This window comes from Mauremys reevesii, unplaced genomic scaffold, assembly GCF_016161935.1.
Source record: "Mauremys reevesii isolate NIE-2019 unplaced genomic scaffold, ASM1616193v1 Contig21, whole genome shotgun sequence".
Classification (NCBI taxonomy): domain Eukaryota; kingdom Metazoa; phylum Chordata; order Testudines; family Geoemydidae; genus Mauremys; species Mauremys reevesii.
Genome location: NW_024100831.1, coordinates 14,695 through 31,177, shown reverse-complemented (window position 1 = coordinate 31,177; position 16,483 = coordinate 14,695). Strand labels below are relative to the sequence as shown.

The 16,483-nt window shown below is 49.1% G+C and overlaps 1 pseudogene; it reads left to right on the top strand.

Annotated features, from left to right (window-relative positions):
• Window positions 1-934: 934 nt before the first annotated feature.
• LOC120393500 lies at window positions 935-14,792 on the top strand (annotated as a pseudogene).
• Window positions 14,793-16,483: the final 1,691 nt, after the last annotated feature.

Sequence of the window (16,483 nt, the reverse complement as noted above, 5' to 3'; positions counted from 1 at the left end):
CTCATTGGGCCAGAGCTTGGATCCCCTACAGCTTCCCCTATATTTTTCTAACCATTGCTTCATTAAATGACAGCCGGCCTTCCCCCCGCACCCCTCAGCACGAGTTTCCTTTTTATTCACACCAATAAGAAATGGCTTCCAAAACGCCCTCTCTGATGTGCTAGGGAAAGAATTAACAAGGTAGTAGGACTTGGCACTGAGACTGGAGGTTACAATGAACACTTACACTTGTGTTGACGCCTCACGCAGCCAGATGACTTGGTCATTTATTTCCTAGGCTGAAGACCTCTGTCTATTTCTGAACCACTTCAGTGTTTTAAGCAGGTCAGTAACTTGGATAGAAAATAACAATGAACAGAAGTAATAGACCAAGAAGCTTTTCAAAGCAATTCTTTTCTTACAATGTCTTATGGTCATTCACCAAGGAGTATACAAAAAGGAAGAGCAATCAGAGCTAGTCGGGAATGGTTTTTACTCAGTGTTTCTCATCAGAACATGCTGATTTATCAAAAACCCAAATTTCTCATGCAAAAGGGTCAGTTTTGATTAATTTCTCGACTTGACTTTTTTTGAAAATGTTCAGAATGTTTTATTTTAGCATTTTTTGAAATGAAAAGTTCTGATTCCTAAACAACTTTTCATTTCAAAATTTCAGCTAGCGATAGTTAAAGAAATTAAGAGTCAAAACTGAAATAAAACACTTTGAAATGATCAAAATGAAACATTTTGATTGACCCAAACTGATTTTTTTTTTTCAAATTTTCAGTTCAGCAAATTTTTGAGATTTTGACTTCTCATCCCGAGTCAGGATGGGGAAAAAATTTTAAATATTGAAATACTTTTATGGAATGAGGAAAACATTTTGTTCCCATTTCCAGTAAGCATGGCCAGAGGGGCAGGAGTTCACCCCTTGCTCCTAGTCAAAAGCAATCGAGCAGGCGTAGTAAACAATGTGAGGGAATGAGGTGATGGAACAACAGATAAGGTGACCGAAGGGTGCACAGCTGATGAATGTGCACTGTAGATGGGTCTGAGTCTTCTTACAAGTCCAAATAAATTTTGAGATGCAAACAAATGCACAAAATACTCTGTCAAGTATCAGAGGGGTAGCCGTGTTAGTCTCGTTCTATAAAAGCAGCAAAGAATCCTGTGGCACCTTATAGACTAATAGACGTTTTGCAGCATGAGCTTTTGTGGGTGAATACCCACTTCTACTCTGTGCGATCCCCACAGTCCATTAATGAGCCATTAGCAGTTGTCACCACCAGTGGCTTCGTGACACACAAGTAGGCCTTGAGGAGAAGGAGGCCTGGGGTGGCAGTTGTGAGGGCTAGTTGGGACAGGAACTCTCTGCACCGGGGAAGCATGGGAGAAGTGGACAGACAGGCCGACAAGGGCGGCATCGTCGGCAGAGTGGAGGCAGTAGGCCCAGACAAAAAGAAGCGCAGGTAAGGAGCCGAGCCATGAACGACATTAACAGTGAGAACAAGACGTTTGACCGACTGCAGGGAAGCAGGGTGACGTGGTCATAGCTAGAAGGTCAGAAGACAATCCCAGCCGTCAGACAGGAGGGAGGGGCTTGACCTGGCTGTCGGGGAGGCCTGGAAAGGAGGTTGCAGGATCGAGGCCAGAGATGACGAGGGCTCAGAGAGTTTTTATGGTCCTTGGTGCCTTCAAAATATGTAGCTTTTGGTGCAGGGCTCAATCATCTCCAGGGCAGAGTACTCTCAAAACTCTGGGCCCAGGGCATTCACTCGCACCAACACCCCTGATGGAGGGAGCAAAGGTCACGGATCTCCCCAGTGGCTGCACTGCCAGGACTTCCAAAGCCAGCAGCTACTCGGCGGCTTTACGGATGGATGGGCAGCAGAAACGTATTAGCCCTGGCTGTGTTACATCTCTGCCATGAGCAATGCAAATGGGTGGGACAATGCTGGCCTGCCCACTGCCCCTTTGCCCCACTGCCTGCCTCTACCCCAGCCAGCTCCTTGGACCCATGTCACAGATGCAGTTACCAGCTCAAGGCATCGGTGCCCGTGTCACTCTGGTGGTACGGCTTGTGACGTTATTGATATAAATGGGGACCATATAGAACATGGGTTGCAACCAAGGTCCTGTAGTGGCACCAAATCCTAAGTAAAGGGGGTCATATAAGGTGTCTAAGACCAGGTTCTGGGTTGCTGGTTATGATTATGCTGTCTGTATGTCTGTGTATAATTTTGTAGTTGAAGTTATAAGTATTGGCTCTGTAATGTCTATACTTTGTTTTATGCTCTGCCTCTGGGAAGTGTCCCAGACAAGCTGATGTCAGCCCTGCATAGCTGGGTTGATGGCCCATTAAAGAGCCATCAGCTACACAATTGACCCATGGAGAGAAGGCAGACACGCCTTGTGACTCAGCAAAGTATGCAGGGACTGGCCCATGTGACTCCAGACTCCATATTTTTGCTGTAAATTTCCACAGTGAAGACAAAGGGATTCTTACACCTGGAAAAGCCTATATAAGGCTAAGGCCTCATCTCCATCTTGTCTTCAATCCTGCTTCTGACCTCTGGAGGGACTTTGCTACAAACTGAAGCTTTACACAGGGGACTGAACGACCCATCCCGGTGGGGGATGTATTCCAGAGACTTAATCTAAAACCTGCAGTTTACTCCATCACTGCTGCAAGCCTGAACTAAGAACTTTGCCATTACTGTATGTAATTGATTGCATTTAACCAATTCTACCTCTCTTCTCTACCTTTTTCCCTTTGTAAATAAACCTTTAGATTTTAGATTCTAAAGGATTGGCAACAGCGTGATTTGTGGGTAAGATCTGATGTGTATATTGACCTGGGTCTGGGGCTTGGTCCTTTGGGATTGAGAGAACCTTTTTCTTTTATTGGGGTGTTGGTTTTCATAACCATTTATCCCCAGGACGAGTGCACTGGTGGTGATACTGGGAGACTGGAGTGTCTAAGGAAATTGCTTGTGTGACTTGTGGTTAGCCAGTGGGGTGAGACCAAAGTCCTTTTTGTCTGGCTGGTTTGGTTTGCCTTAGAGGTGAAAAAACCCCAGCCTAGGGCTGTAACTGCCCTGTTTAAGCAATTGGTCCTGATTTGGCACTCTCAGTTGGGTCCCGCCAGAACAGCTCCGTCACAGTGGCGTAGTCGTGCTAGGATCCACAGAACCAGGTCAATTAAGCTTTGGGTCAGAACCCCACGCTATCCAAAATTTAAATGTGGGATTGAGAGTTTGGTTGGTTAAAGATCAGTGACCATGAGACAAAAAGCAAGGAAACTGCAAGCCTTGAGAGACAGCCTGCAGTTTGATTATGAGCAAGAACTGGCAAAAATTCGAATGGAAGAGAAGCAAGTCTTGGCCCAGCTGGAGAAAGAGGCGGCTGAGAGAAAGAGAGAGGCGGCTGAGAGAAAGAGAGAGGCGGCTGAGAGAAAGAGAGAGGCTGCTAAGAGAGAAGAAAAAGCTCGTAAGGGACGTCTGGAGGTGCTGGCTGCTGAGGAGGAGACTCGCAAGGTGCAGCAGGAGACTCACAAAATGCAACAAGAAACTGCTAGACTCCAGCTCCAAGTCAAAAAAGCAAGGGAAGAACGGCAGAAACTGTATCCTCTTGGAAATCCAGTTTATAACTGTGTTGATATATGGGGTTACTCTGGGCAGTTTTCTATGTTTAACCAGTTTTGCTATGGCTGGGGAGATGGGAGTTCTAACCTGGGGAGAAATATCTGTTTGTCTGTGCAAGAAAGCAGTGTGGCTGTAAATGAAGATTCTGAATGTCTGTCTAATGTTTCAGAAGTAAATCTGGAGTTAGATCAAGAGCAGAAAGATCTCATTGGGGAGGAAAATGTTTCTCAGGTTAAATCCCTAACTGAGGAAGGAGAGGGTAAATTTGTAATGGGTAATGGATTGGTGGCTAGTGCAGCTTGTAGAAGTAAACCTGAAATGGGTAACTGTGATTTGCTAAAAGTAGCTCAGTGTAGTGAAAAGAGCAGCAGCTTATCTGTTGGGAGAGGCAATGTGCCTGGTAGGGAAAGTTTGCAGGAGCCTAGGCAGCCTTGTGAGCTGATGGCTTTGTCTAATCAGCAGTTTGGGAAGGGAGGGATAGTGGAAGATAAGTGTCCATATCCCTTACCTGTTTCCTGTGTGGAGAAATGTGACAGTGGAGGGAATGTGCCTGTGTCTGTCAGGGGTATTGACTTGCCTATGAAGGGAGCTACCTCAGTCTCCAAGCAGTTGTCTGTGAACAGCCCTGTGTGCTGGGACAAGGGAAATGAGATCCCAAGCTGTGTGTCTGGTGAAGGAGAATGTGTCTCCGGCTCTTCTGTGTCTGTGGAGCAGACAGAAGGTGCCTGTCAGCCTGTAATGGTTAAGGGTGATTCAGTTGTCTCAAAGTTGGTTGTAAATACAGCTAAAGCCCAGGAAGGGAATGGTCCTGAGTTTGGGTCTGCTGGGGAGAATGGCACTGTGACTAGGTTGCATCCAGTTAGTGTCATAGCAAAATCCCAGAGAACAGACAATTCTGGTGCTTGTAGTTTGCCAGTTGCTAATGTGTGGTTGGAAAAGGGTGCAGCAACTCTGTCTGATCAGGGTGATACCCCAGCCAGGGCACAAGGAGAGCATGAAGGTGATTTAATTGTGTTACCGACTGACAGTTTGACAACTTGTAGCAAGAAGGAAAAGATTCCTGAACTTGTTCATGGCCAAGGGAAGGAGACTACTTCTGACCTGTTATCTAGAAAGTCTGTAGCATCTGTGGTTGCTCAGGGAAGTGTTCCTTTAGAGCAAGCCCTAGGTGAAGCAGGAAAGGGCAGAATTTCTGAGAGGGGTGAATTGCTGCTTAGAGAAGCTCCTAGGGAAAGGAATCCTCATGGTAGCCTGTGCAAGCAGTTTACTGCAACTGAAGGGTGTAAAAGTGATTTAATCAAGAAAGTTTCAGTTCCTAACAGCCAGAAATTTTCTGTTGTGAATGGATCCACTGACTTTCCTTTTGAGAGATCCAGTGTGGGCAGCTTTGAAAAGGTCTCAGGTGGAGTAGAAGCTGTTAAGGAAGTTGAGCAGCCCTATAACCACCTGGCTGTGTGTGGCCAGCTTGTGGGGGAGACAATGCTGTTGGGACAGGAATGTCTCCATGCTGAATCGGTAAGTGAGCAGTCTGTGCTTCAGGGTCTGAGGACAGATTCAGTTACTGGTTTTTCAAAGCAGAACAGTTTTATGGCTGAATGCTTGAGGAGGCAGGGGAGAGCAAGCCAGCTCTCACCCTCAGACTCTTTGGATTTGTGTGGTATCTCTGTAAGACAAAGTCCAGCCGTGGAATCCATAGCAGCTAAGAAGTTAAAAGCTAGTGTCTGTGTTGATGCGAATTACTTGGCTGGCAGGGAGAAGAAAGACTTGCTAATAGCTGTTAGCACAGAGGGCCCACCCCATCAGCCGGTGATCTCTGTTAAGCAAGAGAAATCAGGGTTTAATCCTGCAGGACAAGAAGGAAAGAGAAGACTGAATTTTGCAAAGGGAAGCCACAGGTTAACCCTAAAATGCCCAAATTCCAATGGTATTGAGCCAAGGGTGTGGCATGACAAATATGATTGTAAATGGACGCTTGCAATGAATTTGTTGTTATTGCTGATGCTAATTTTTGTAACTAATGTGTTGCTATTGCCAAGGACTGTAACAATGTACAATGTGCCTAATCTTTTGGAAAATCCCTTAAACATGTTGAAAGGAATACATGAAAACACACTTTATGTTAAAAGGCCTTGCTATACTGATGTTTCACAGTTAATGCATGTAAACAGTGTTGGAACTTTTCACAGGGCAAAATACATTCCAGACCTGATGTGCTGTATGAAAGGGGAAACTGAGGCACACTACCATATTGCTTTCATGGCTAAATGCCAAGAGTCCTGTACTATGAACAACATCAATATCTACATTGGTTTAATGTTAATTGGGTTCAAAACATTGGCCAAGGCTGGTATGGATAAAGTAGCTGTTTTCTTTAGCTCTTGGCAAGATCACATGAAACATACAGGAACCATGCTGCAAAAGCTAACCAAGTTATACCTTAAGTTTGTAAAGAGATCCATTCATGTTATTGAACATGACTTTGATAAACCATTTTGGTTATACCCTGGTACGGCCTCTAGCCCAACACTAGCTGTAGTGAGACAGACCCAAGGAAAGGGGGCTCTTGGGATGCAGTCAGCGATGTTTTGTCATCCCTTCCTGCATCAATTTTGCGTTGGGGGTGTGACGTTATTGATATAAATGGGGACCATATAGAACATGGGTTGCAACCAAGGTCCTGTAGTGGCACCAAATCCTAAGTAAAGGGGGTCATATAAGGTGTCTAAGACCAGGTTCTGGGTTGCTGGTTATGATTATGCTGTCTGTATGTCTGTGTATAATTTTGTAGTTGAAGTTATAAGTATTGGCTCTGTAATGTCTATACTTTGTTTTATGCTCTGCCTCTGGGAAGTGTCCCAGACAAGCTGATGTCAGCCCTGCATAGCTGGGTTGATGGCCCATTAAAGAGCCATCAGCTACACAATTGACCCATGGAGAGAAGGCAGACACGCCTTGTGACTCAGCAAAGTATGCAGGGACTGGCCCATGTGACTCCAGACTCCATATTTTTGCTGTAAATTTCCACAGTGAAGACAAAGGGATTCTTACACCTGGAAAAGCCTATATAAGGCTAAGGCCTCATCTCCATCTTGTCTTCAATCCTGCTTCTGACCTCTGGAGGGACTTTGCTACAAACTGAAGCTTTACACAGGGGACTGAACGACCCATCCCGGTGGGGGATGTATTCCAGAGACTTAATCTAAAACCTGCAGTTTACTCCATCACTGCTGCAAGCCTGAACTAAGAACTTTGCCATTACTGTATGTAATTGATTGCATTTAACCAATTCTACCTCTCTTCTCTACCTTTTTCCCTTTGTAAATAAACCTTTAGATTTTAGATTCTAAAGGATTGGCAACAGCGTGATTTGTGGGTAAGATCTGATGTGTATATTGACCTGGGTCTGGGGCTTGGTCCTTTGGGATCGAGGGAACCTTTTTCTTTTATTGGGGTGTTGGTTTTCATAACCATTTATCCCCAGGACGAGTGCACTGGTGGTGATACTGGGAGACTGGAGTGTCTAAGGAAATTGCTTGTGTGACTTGTGGTTAGCCAGTGGGGTGAGACCAAAGTCCTTTTTGTCTGGCTGGTTTGGTTTGCCTTAGAGGTGAAAAAACCCCAGCCTAGGGCTGTAACTGCCCTGTTTAAGCAATTGGTCCTGATTTGGCACTCTCAGTTGGGTCCCGCCAGAACAGCTCCGTCACACGGCTTGCAGCCCTTTCACTGCCCTTTGCTGCCCTAGAGTGTTGCTGCCGCCGAAGCGCCCCCTTGTGGCCAGGGATGCCTCTGCAGTGTCTTGCCTCTAGCAGCCCCTTATGGGCCCCTTAAGCACCCCAGAGAGTCTTGTACCCAAAGCCGCCGGGTCTCAGCCCTCTGGCTCCTTTGCTTGCCCTCCTGCTCCTTCCTCCCTCTCAGCCAGCCACACACCTGCCTCATCCTGCTGCCTCTTATATTAAATCACCTGCATCCACTCAGGTGAGGCTCCTCTTGTACTCCGGCCTGGCTTAGCCCAGACTCCAGAACCCAGGCAAGCCGCCCTGTTACATGCCCACAGAGGAGACGCTCAGGTGTGCACCTGTGTGTGGTTTCACAGGTAAGTTTAGGTCTCAGGTTTACTTGCAACTCCAAAAAGGCAGCTACTCACTCACTGCTGAGAGTGATGCCAACTCTCGAGATGTTTTATCCAGTTTTCGGAATCCAGAGATCGCACGAGAGTCTTGGCTTTCATCAAAAATGGTTTTTCGATCTACTGGCTGAGGAGAAAAGCTTGAAAATATAACCCAAGTGCACTGTAGCAGCTCAGAAACCTGACTCATGACTTTTGAATGACTAAGGTGTGGTTGACAATGCTGATCATGCATCCGTTCCCACTGGTGCTTGGCAAAACACTTTCAGGGGAACCTTTTTTCCATTGGAAAATGCAGTTTTTGTCAAAGTCCAACTATTTTGCGGGAATGTGTCAATTCTGACAACATTTTGGATGCATAAAGAACCAAAATGAACCGTTTTGACTTTCTGGTTTTGTTTCGATAATGTTGAAGTGGTTCATATTGATAGAGTCAAAACACAGCGTTTTGAATCTCCTCATTTTCATTTGTTTCGTTTTGACTTTTATATTAAACCATTAATTGTAATGTATTTAAGATTGATGGTTTAATAGTGTGTATTGCTTTGACATTAACTAAACAAAACATTTTAATGGTTCCAAATTTAAAAAAATCTTGGAATTTTTTATTTTGCGGGCAATTTCAGCTTTTCAGTCCAATTTGGAACAAAAACCCGTTTCAAAACGTTGGCACTTCCATGTTTGCTCCAGTTTCCCGGGAACAGCTGTAATTCCTGTTATTCAGTGGGTGTCTCTCCAGAGAGTGGATTGATTTGCTCACCCCACCCCCACCCAAGATGACGTCTCATTAACTCTCCTGGTCTCTGTTTCTGCAGGCTGGACTCACACCTTGCTAAATTCCGGCACCAGCCACAAGCCTTGGGGGAGCTGAAGGGAATGAAACTGCTGGCTGCCTGCTTCATGTACCTGCTGCTCACCTGTCTGGCCCTGCCCAAAGCCGAATGCCGACTCCACGAGCGATCCATGGAAATCAGGAGTAAGTCCCTGTAACTGCAGCAGCCAGGCCAGCTCCTCAGCTGGTGCAGACTGGCACAGAGCCACCCCAAATGGCTCTGCTGCCCCCCACCCCCGTTATCTCTGCCCTCCCCCAGATAATTGGACCCAGCACAGAAGAGCCTAGGAGGTCGGTGACGGTATCAGTGGGTGGCATGGCAGGGTCAGTGTTTAATAGAGAGGCTTCTCCTGTCTCTCTCCCATGGTAGCCTATGTTCAGAGCCTGGTTTAGTCACAGGGTGGAGAGTCTCCAGAGCGCCCAGGCGTTGAACAGGGTGTAGTGCAGACAGGGCCGGCTTTAGGAAGTGCGGGGCCCAATTCGAACAGTTTTGACGGGGCCCCGGCAGGGATGACTAAAAAAAAAAAAAAACAACACCAAAAAAACCCCCTTTCATTTCTTCCATGTATTATTTACTTTCCATGACTATATACATAATAACAAAATTATATATTACATACATTACATCATATATTATAAATATCAATATTTATCGTACACCTCACCTATGTTTTTAAAACTTTATCTTCCTCACTTTTTGTCTGACAAAATCTTTCAGTAAATTGCCTAACTCTAAGCTCTTCATTACTTCGCATTCAATTGACATGATTGCCAAGTTGCAGGATCATCAGATATTTCCATCTGGTCAGCAGAGTTGAAGTTGCCTTTCTGCTCTGGATCTAAACCACTCACATCTTTATTATCAGAAAAGCATTCTTGACCCTCAGTACCTTCAGCATCAGTTACAGCCCTTTTTGTAGTCTTCTCTTCACCGTGACTGGCTTGAGTGTCTTCTTCAGACTGATTTGGCTCTTCAAATTCTTTGTCACTGCTGTCGTTCTCTGTCTGTGTTGTATGTTCTACTGGAGAATTTTCAACCATATCTGCGTCTTCACTGAGCTCTTCTGGCTCAACAGTAGAATCAGGTCTGCTAAAATACTTGCTTAAAGCATCCTTTTGCTTCTGTCTTTCAACTGCCTTTGCCTTGTATATGGCTCTTTTCTTACTTCCACTTGGGTACTTTCTACCAATATCTCTTGATCTCTTGCCCATATTGATAGAAGTCACCACATTCTAAAGGAATATTAATTATAGATTTTCACTTTCATATTAGGAAAATAATTTGTTTTGATAGTTGTACAACTGATTTTATTCAATAATGTCTATTTTATGCGCCCTGCTTACCCCAGCACCGCCCGACCCCGTGGAAACACTGCCCCCCCCAGCGCCGCCCACCCCGCAGAAACAAACCCTCCTTCCTCAGCGCCACCCCGTTGAAACAGCTATGGGCCAAAGAGGAAGGTTTGGAGAGGGGGGGGAGAAACGGCACACATAGGCAAAAAGAAGTATTCCATTCTATGCATCTGAAGAAGTGGGCAGTAGCCCATGAAAGCTTATGTTGAAATAAATGTGTTAGTCTCTAAGGTGCCACAATTACTCCTGTTCTTTTTGCGGATACAGACTAACATGGCTGCTACTCTGAAACCTGGCACACATAGGGTGACCAGATCACAGCAGTAAAATAGGACTCGCCCCCTCCCCGCTCAGCCCCACCATCACACCCCTCCTCACCCCCTAGTCCCCCACTGACTTGCTGCATCCTCCTAGTCAGTCCCCACCCACCACTCGCCACCTTTCACTTTCTCCCTCCTGCCCGAAACCCCCATGCCTGCCCCTCGAACCCCTGCTGGCTCAGTGCTCGCCTCTTTGCCCACCTGCCGCTTGCCCCCCTGCTTGCCCCCAACTTGCCACTGCACCCCCCCCCCGAGTATAAAGCCTCATTCAAAGACCATGGGGTCACTATATTACTGCACACAGCAGTCAATCAATGCAGTTGTAGATAAATCTCTGCATTATGCATTTTTGTATAACTTTTACATGACTTTGTATTGAACCTTAGTAATATGTTATAGCGGGCCCCTAAGGTAGCATAAAGGTAAAAGAAAAATGTCTTTTTGCTAGAAGTAGAATAAGATCTTCCTCCACTTTGTAATCAATTGCCCCATTGACTGGAATGAGGTGTGAATGAGGAAGGTGTGGAAGGCAGCACCTCCAGACAGCTGCAAATCTTGGAGAGGGGCTGGGAGCCAGACCAAGGAGCTTTGCCCAGAGCTGAGTGGGACAGAGTTTGGGTGCTGGGCAGGCCCGGGTGTGACGAAGTGGGACTGGTCTTACTGGGGTTGGGTACAGATCCTAAGTTTCTAGCAGCAAAAGGCCATGCAACCAAATGCCTGACGTTCTGTCGCCTAGCAACGGATGGCCGGCCCCTCCTGCAAAGGTGCATCTAAAGGTGCTGGAGACAAAGGAGTCAGGTGACCTCCTGGCCCGGGAAAGAAGTGAGGAGAGAGGAGGGGCCGGAGGGTGTTAGCAGACGGGAGTTGGCTGGGGATAGAGGAGAAGCAGGGAGAAAGGGCTCTGATCCCGAGGGGAGGGCTGTAAGGCCCCAAAATGGACCTAACCGGGGATCTGGTTATCTGTGCCTGCAAGACCTGTGTTGGACTGTGTTCCTGTCGCCTAAATAAACCTGCTGCTTTACTGGCTGGCTGAGAGTCCTGGTGAATCGGCAGGAGTCTGGGGGGTGCAGGGCCTAACTCCCCACACTTCGTGACACCGGCTGGGGCCCGGGGTGGGGTCCAGGACGGGTGGGGGGGTGCCGGCTCTGGGTGGGTGTGGGGTGGGGTGGGTGCAGGCTTTGGGACAGAGTTTGGGGGCTGGAGGGTGGTGTTGGGGGGAAGGGACTGCCATGTGGCTTCCTTCCTCCCTGTTGCCCTCACCATAGCCTCAGTGGGGGATGGAGCTGCCCCTTGCCCAGTGTTTGCAGGAGTGGTGACTGGGGGGAAACCCAATCAAACTCTGGTTTTACTCTTTTGCTGATGGGTCACTTAAACCCCTTACAAACTCCTTCCTGCCTCTCTCACTCCCCTTTTCTACTGGGCTTGTTTGGTCTTTTCGGTGGAGCCAGATGAAAACCACAAACCCCAGTGAGAGCAACAGGCTGGAAGACTAGACTGAACCCACCACCCAGCCTAGTCCATCCCAGAGCCCAGGACTGAGGGCAAATGTCCCCCCACCCCCAGGCCACCTGCTTCCACTCCTGGCCTCTCCCAGCGCTGCCAATGATTCTGTGTGGCTGCATCGGGTGGGATTTCTGCCGGACCCTCAACCCCCCGCTAAATTCACCCCTGTTTTGTGACCACTCTGCACCAAGAGCACCTACCTTCCCTGCCCTAAAGCTGCTGGATGGCTAGAAAGCTGAGCTGGGCATTTGATTGATCTAGAATATTATCATACCCCCCCCCAAACCTTAATATCCACAAAGCTTGGGGGGGGGCTATTCCCCCCCAAGCCGGTCTATTTCATTGTTGCAGGGCAAATGAAGGAGACATGGTTTAATGGAAATATTCAGCCCTACAGCGGTCTTGCAGCAGGGAAAGCAGAGTTGATGGGAAGGGAACAGGTTTGGATAGGAGCCCCTGTCCTCCTCCTTTGCAAATAATTTGGAGAGGGGAATCTGATCACTCAGTGCCTCAGTTTCCCCTCTTGCGGGGGGGGGGGGAGATAAAAGTCTCAGCCTGCCCTGTTGCAGACCTTTCGCATTCTCCCCTCTTGATGTATTTGATTTCCTCCAAACCTCCTCTCTCTCACCCGGAGTTCACAGCACTAAGTACCCGCTCAGGGCTTTTCCCCTGCTACAGGATCCCAAGACTTTAGTTTTGAAACAGACAGGCAGGCACCGACTCACCCTCAGACACCAACACCACGAAAACAACCCAATATTACAAACCCTGGGGGAATCACAGGGTCAAACACTCACCGTTGGAAGCCCCAACTGCTCAGGTTAGTGAGGTCCACTGCAGAGATTCCTGTCTGCCACAGACCAGAAGCTCCCTTGGCGTCTCCTCCAGGTGAGTGCTGGGGGTGGGGGAGGGGGAGGGGGAGGAAGGCACATGTGCCTTCTCCCCCGCCCCCACCCCCGACCTGTCCTGCAAGTTCAGCCAGGGCTGCCTCTGCCGGCCAGCGTCTCTCAGCGTCTCTCGTTGCCTAGCAACAGCTGCTGCTTCCGGGAGACGCAGAGTTTGCTTCCGGGAGAGACGCTGCCGGTGCGGGGGGGCCCCTTCAGGCGCGGGGCCCAATTCGGGGGAATCGGGCAAATCGGCCTAAGGCCGGCCCTGAGTGCAGAGGTGCAGGAGCAGCGCTGTGCGCGTATGAAGTCTGCCCGCACTCAGAGCACCTCAAGCCACTCTGCCTCCTCCCTGTATCTCCCCGTGCACACTGACCGCAGCCAGGCATGGGCCTGGCATGGCAGGAGCAGGGTCTCCTTGCACGCACGCACACACCTGTGTAAGGACTTGTCCCTACCTGACCCCAAACACGTGGAGTTGTTCAAATGCAGCAAAAGTTTTTGAAAAGGCCTCTGGGTTAAGGCTGTCATTGCTAGTTACTGTGTGCTCGGGCCTGTGTAGCAGCGCCTTCTGCCGGTGAACGTGCAACATTGCGGGTCACTGCAAGGCTAGAGGCTGCAGCGTGAGATGGCTGAGCTTTCTGTTCTTTCATTTTCTAGGCTTTGATCTTGTCCTTCCAGAATCCCCCTCTTGCTCCTCCCTCACCCAGCCACTCTGCTCTAGCTCAGTCCAGGAGCTGGACTTCAAAACGGTCCTTTAGAGAGACTTCAGACACTCTAAAACAATTCCTTACATCTTTTCACCCCTTCCTCCCGCCCACCCCAAGGCCGTTTCTCCCAGCAAGGCCTACAAAGGGCCAACAGACGGAGTTTCCTGGCCCAGCCGTTGCAGATTCCATGAGCCAGGAAAAGTCTAGAGGAACTTTCCAGACAGCAGAACTCAAAACTTGCAGTTTTAATCAGCCTGTCCAGCAAATCTCTTCCTACAACGTGTGTCACGGCAGCACCCGGTGGCACCCGACGCGATCAGGCCGCTCTGTGCTAAGCGCCAGGCACACCCCTGGCAGTAACAGCCCTTCCTGAAGGAATTTGCAATATAAACACACCAGACACAGGGGCGGTGACTTCCTCGAGGTGACAGGCAGGGTTAGAACCCAGCTCTCCTGACTCCCCAGCCCACCTGAATTAGCTTGGGCAATGGAGTTGCCTGGTGCTCTGGTGGTGGGGCAGCCTATACACACACCGGGCTGTCGGCAGTCTCAGGATGACAGGGCCCCCCGTGCTCATAGCACAAAGCCCATGTTCTAACTGCCGCGAGGACGCACAGGTCGCATGTCAGCAAGTGAGTCACTGCAGAGCCAGAGAACTAAGCACATGGGCCAGATCCTCAGCGGCTGTGAATCAGCAGAGCCCCACTGATTTCAAAGGATCTGCTCTGCCAAGAATGTGGCCCTTGGTTCGTCACCCCAGCAGGGCCCTGTTTGCGCTGCGTGGCTCAGGTGCCTGCTGTTGGTTTTAGCGGTGGTTGTGAAAGGGGCTGGACGGCAGTCCCTGGAGAATCGAGTCCTGTGCTTCTCCATAGGCCTGGCACAACGGAACCAGACAGGGAAGAGGGTTGCACCTCATTCCCAGTGCCCTGAGTCACCCAGTCCTCTGTATGGCTACCCTTCCCTCCTGCATTACTGTGCAAAAGACATTGTCATTTTAAAATAAGCGAAGGCCACGCCACCTGCTCACCACCGGCAATGACAAGGCAGGTGCAACCACTGGCAAGTGTATGTTACAGGTTGGGGCCTGAGCCTGAGCCACAGAGGATATGAGCGATCACAGCCTAGAGCTTGGGAGCTTTAACTCCAGCTGGACCAGTCCATGGTTTTAGCTCGGGAAGTCCCCTCCTTCTCCATCCCAAGCAGGTGGCTGTGACACATGCTCAGGAGAATTAGTCCTCAGCCTCACGTTCTAAAGACTTCCTGGCCTTTGCCTTCTAGACCCTGATATCGACTCCTTCCTGGTACACGGGGTGTGGAATCAGACCCGTGGGATGGTTTGGCCGGAGGAGAGCTGTCGTGGAGAGCTCCTGAAGTCGGGCTATGGACACAGGCAAGCTTGCTTCCTCTAGAAGAAAGCAGTGAATCCCTTCAAGATGAATGAAATGGCCAAGACAAAGAATGAATTTGAATGATGATAAGAAAAGACCCTTCTCCTCTCTCCTTCCACATCCCAGCCTCTCTTCTAGGCACATGAAAATGTTTGGTCTCATTTCAATGTAAAGTATCTTTGTGGCTATAAATGATAGAACCCAAAGAGCAGTTGATAACTCCAGTATTTTTGCAGACAATTTCCTCTTGTCTGTTTTTCTTTTCTCTCCCTGTTCCCCATTTGTCCCCATCTCTGGCTTTTGCTCTTAAATCTAATGTGATTTGTGCCAGAAAATTGCTGGGGAAAGAAATACAAATTCCCATGTTAATTATCTTCCTAGAACATGGGCTCTTTTATACAAACCAAAAAATAATTAAAAATTGAGAAACCGAGCCCGCACGTGTCTGCTGTGACTTGAAACGATCAGACTTGTCTCAACTCTCCTGGGCCGTAGGATCTTTAGAACCGAGTGGCGTCACTTTCCCCTGAGATTGAGTCTCTCTTCCTGAACAATTTCTCTTCCACACAATAAAGTCTTTTGACGTGATCACCGGGCAGAGGAGCCAGCGTTTTAGTCTGGATTCTGAATCCATCTGAAAGCAGGTGGAATATAACTGGCCCTACTCCCCTGACCAATGTGTCATGCCAGCAGGAGTAATACGCTGGCGAATCAAGATGACCATTTCAGCAGGCCCCACACAGCTGGCTTTGCAGCAGTCCAGATGGCAGCCATCTTGCCATTGTGCATCTGTGCAGTTCCACCCACCTCCTAGGACAACAAACACTTATTGCTCTGCTGAGGCCTGAGCTGGCGTCTCTAATTCCCAGCTCTGTTAGTCACTCACTGCGGGCCACCCCTGCCGCTCTGCATGAGATTTGCCTATTCGTCAGGTCAGACCAGATGATCTAATGGTCCCTTCTGGCTTAAAAGTCTAGAAGGTGCTGACTTAGGGTGACCAGACAGCAAGTGTGAACAATCGGGACGGGGATGGGGGTAATAGGAGCCTATATAAGAAAAAGCCCCAAATATCGGGACTGTCCCTATAAAATCGGGACATCTGGTCACCCTCTGCTGAATCCACGTAGGCCTGACTTCCCCCTTCCACCAAACTGCCATGTCCAATGTCCCTGCTCTCCTTTTAAACACTGCATGCCTGCTGCCCCGCACTGAGCTGGCTGGGCTGAGCTCCCCGCTGCTACCCTGCCGTCTGCGGCCCACCGGCAGCCAGCCCGGAGTGCCAGGCTGCGCTACGGTACTTGAGAAACACTGCGGAGTAGGCCAGATCCGCTGCGGGTGAAACTCGGCCTAGCGCCATTGGCTTCAGTGGGGCTGCAAGCGCCTCTGGAAAAGGGGGATACGAGTCACGCACCACGTTTGGCAGTGGGAGCAATACGCAGCCGCTAGCACAGAATCAGAAATGAGGGTTGCCAGGTGTGCGGTTTCTGACCGGAAAGTCCAGCTGAAAAGGGAACCTGGCGTGTTCGGTCAGACGTAGTGACCGGACACTAACAGCCTGGTTACTGCGGGCGGGGGGGTAGTGGCAGCCTGTTACCCAGCCCTGAAGTGGCGGCTCCCGCGGCAGCAGGCACCAGCTTGGGCGGCAGGCAGCCCCTTTGCAGAGCCTGGCTTGTGGGGCTGTGGCAGGAGACAGCGTGCGGGACCCCTGGCGAGTGGGGGAAGGGGCTCTCAGCAGGCACAGAAC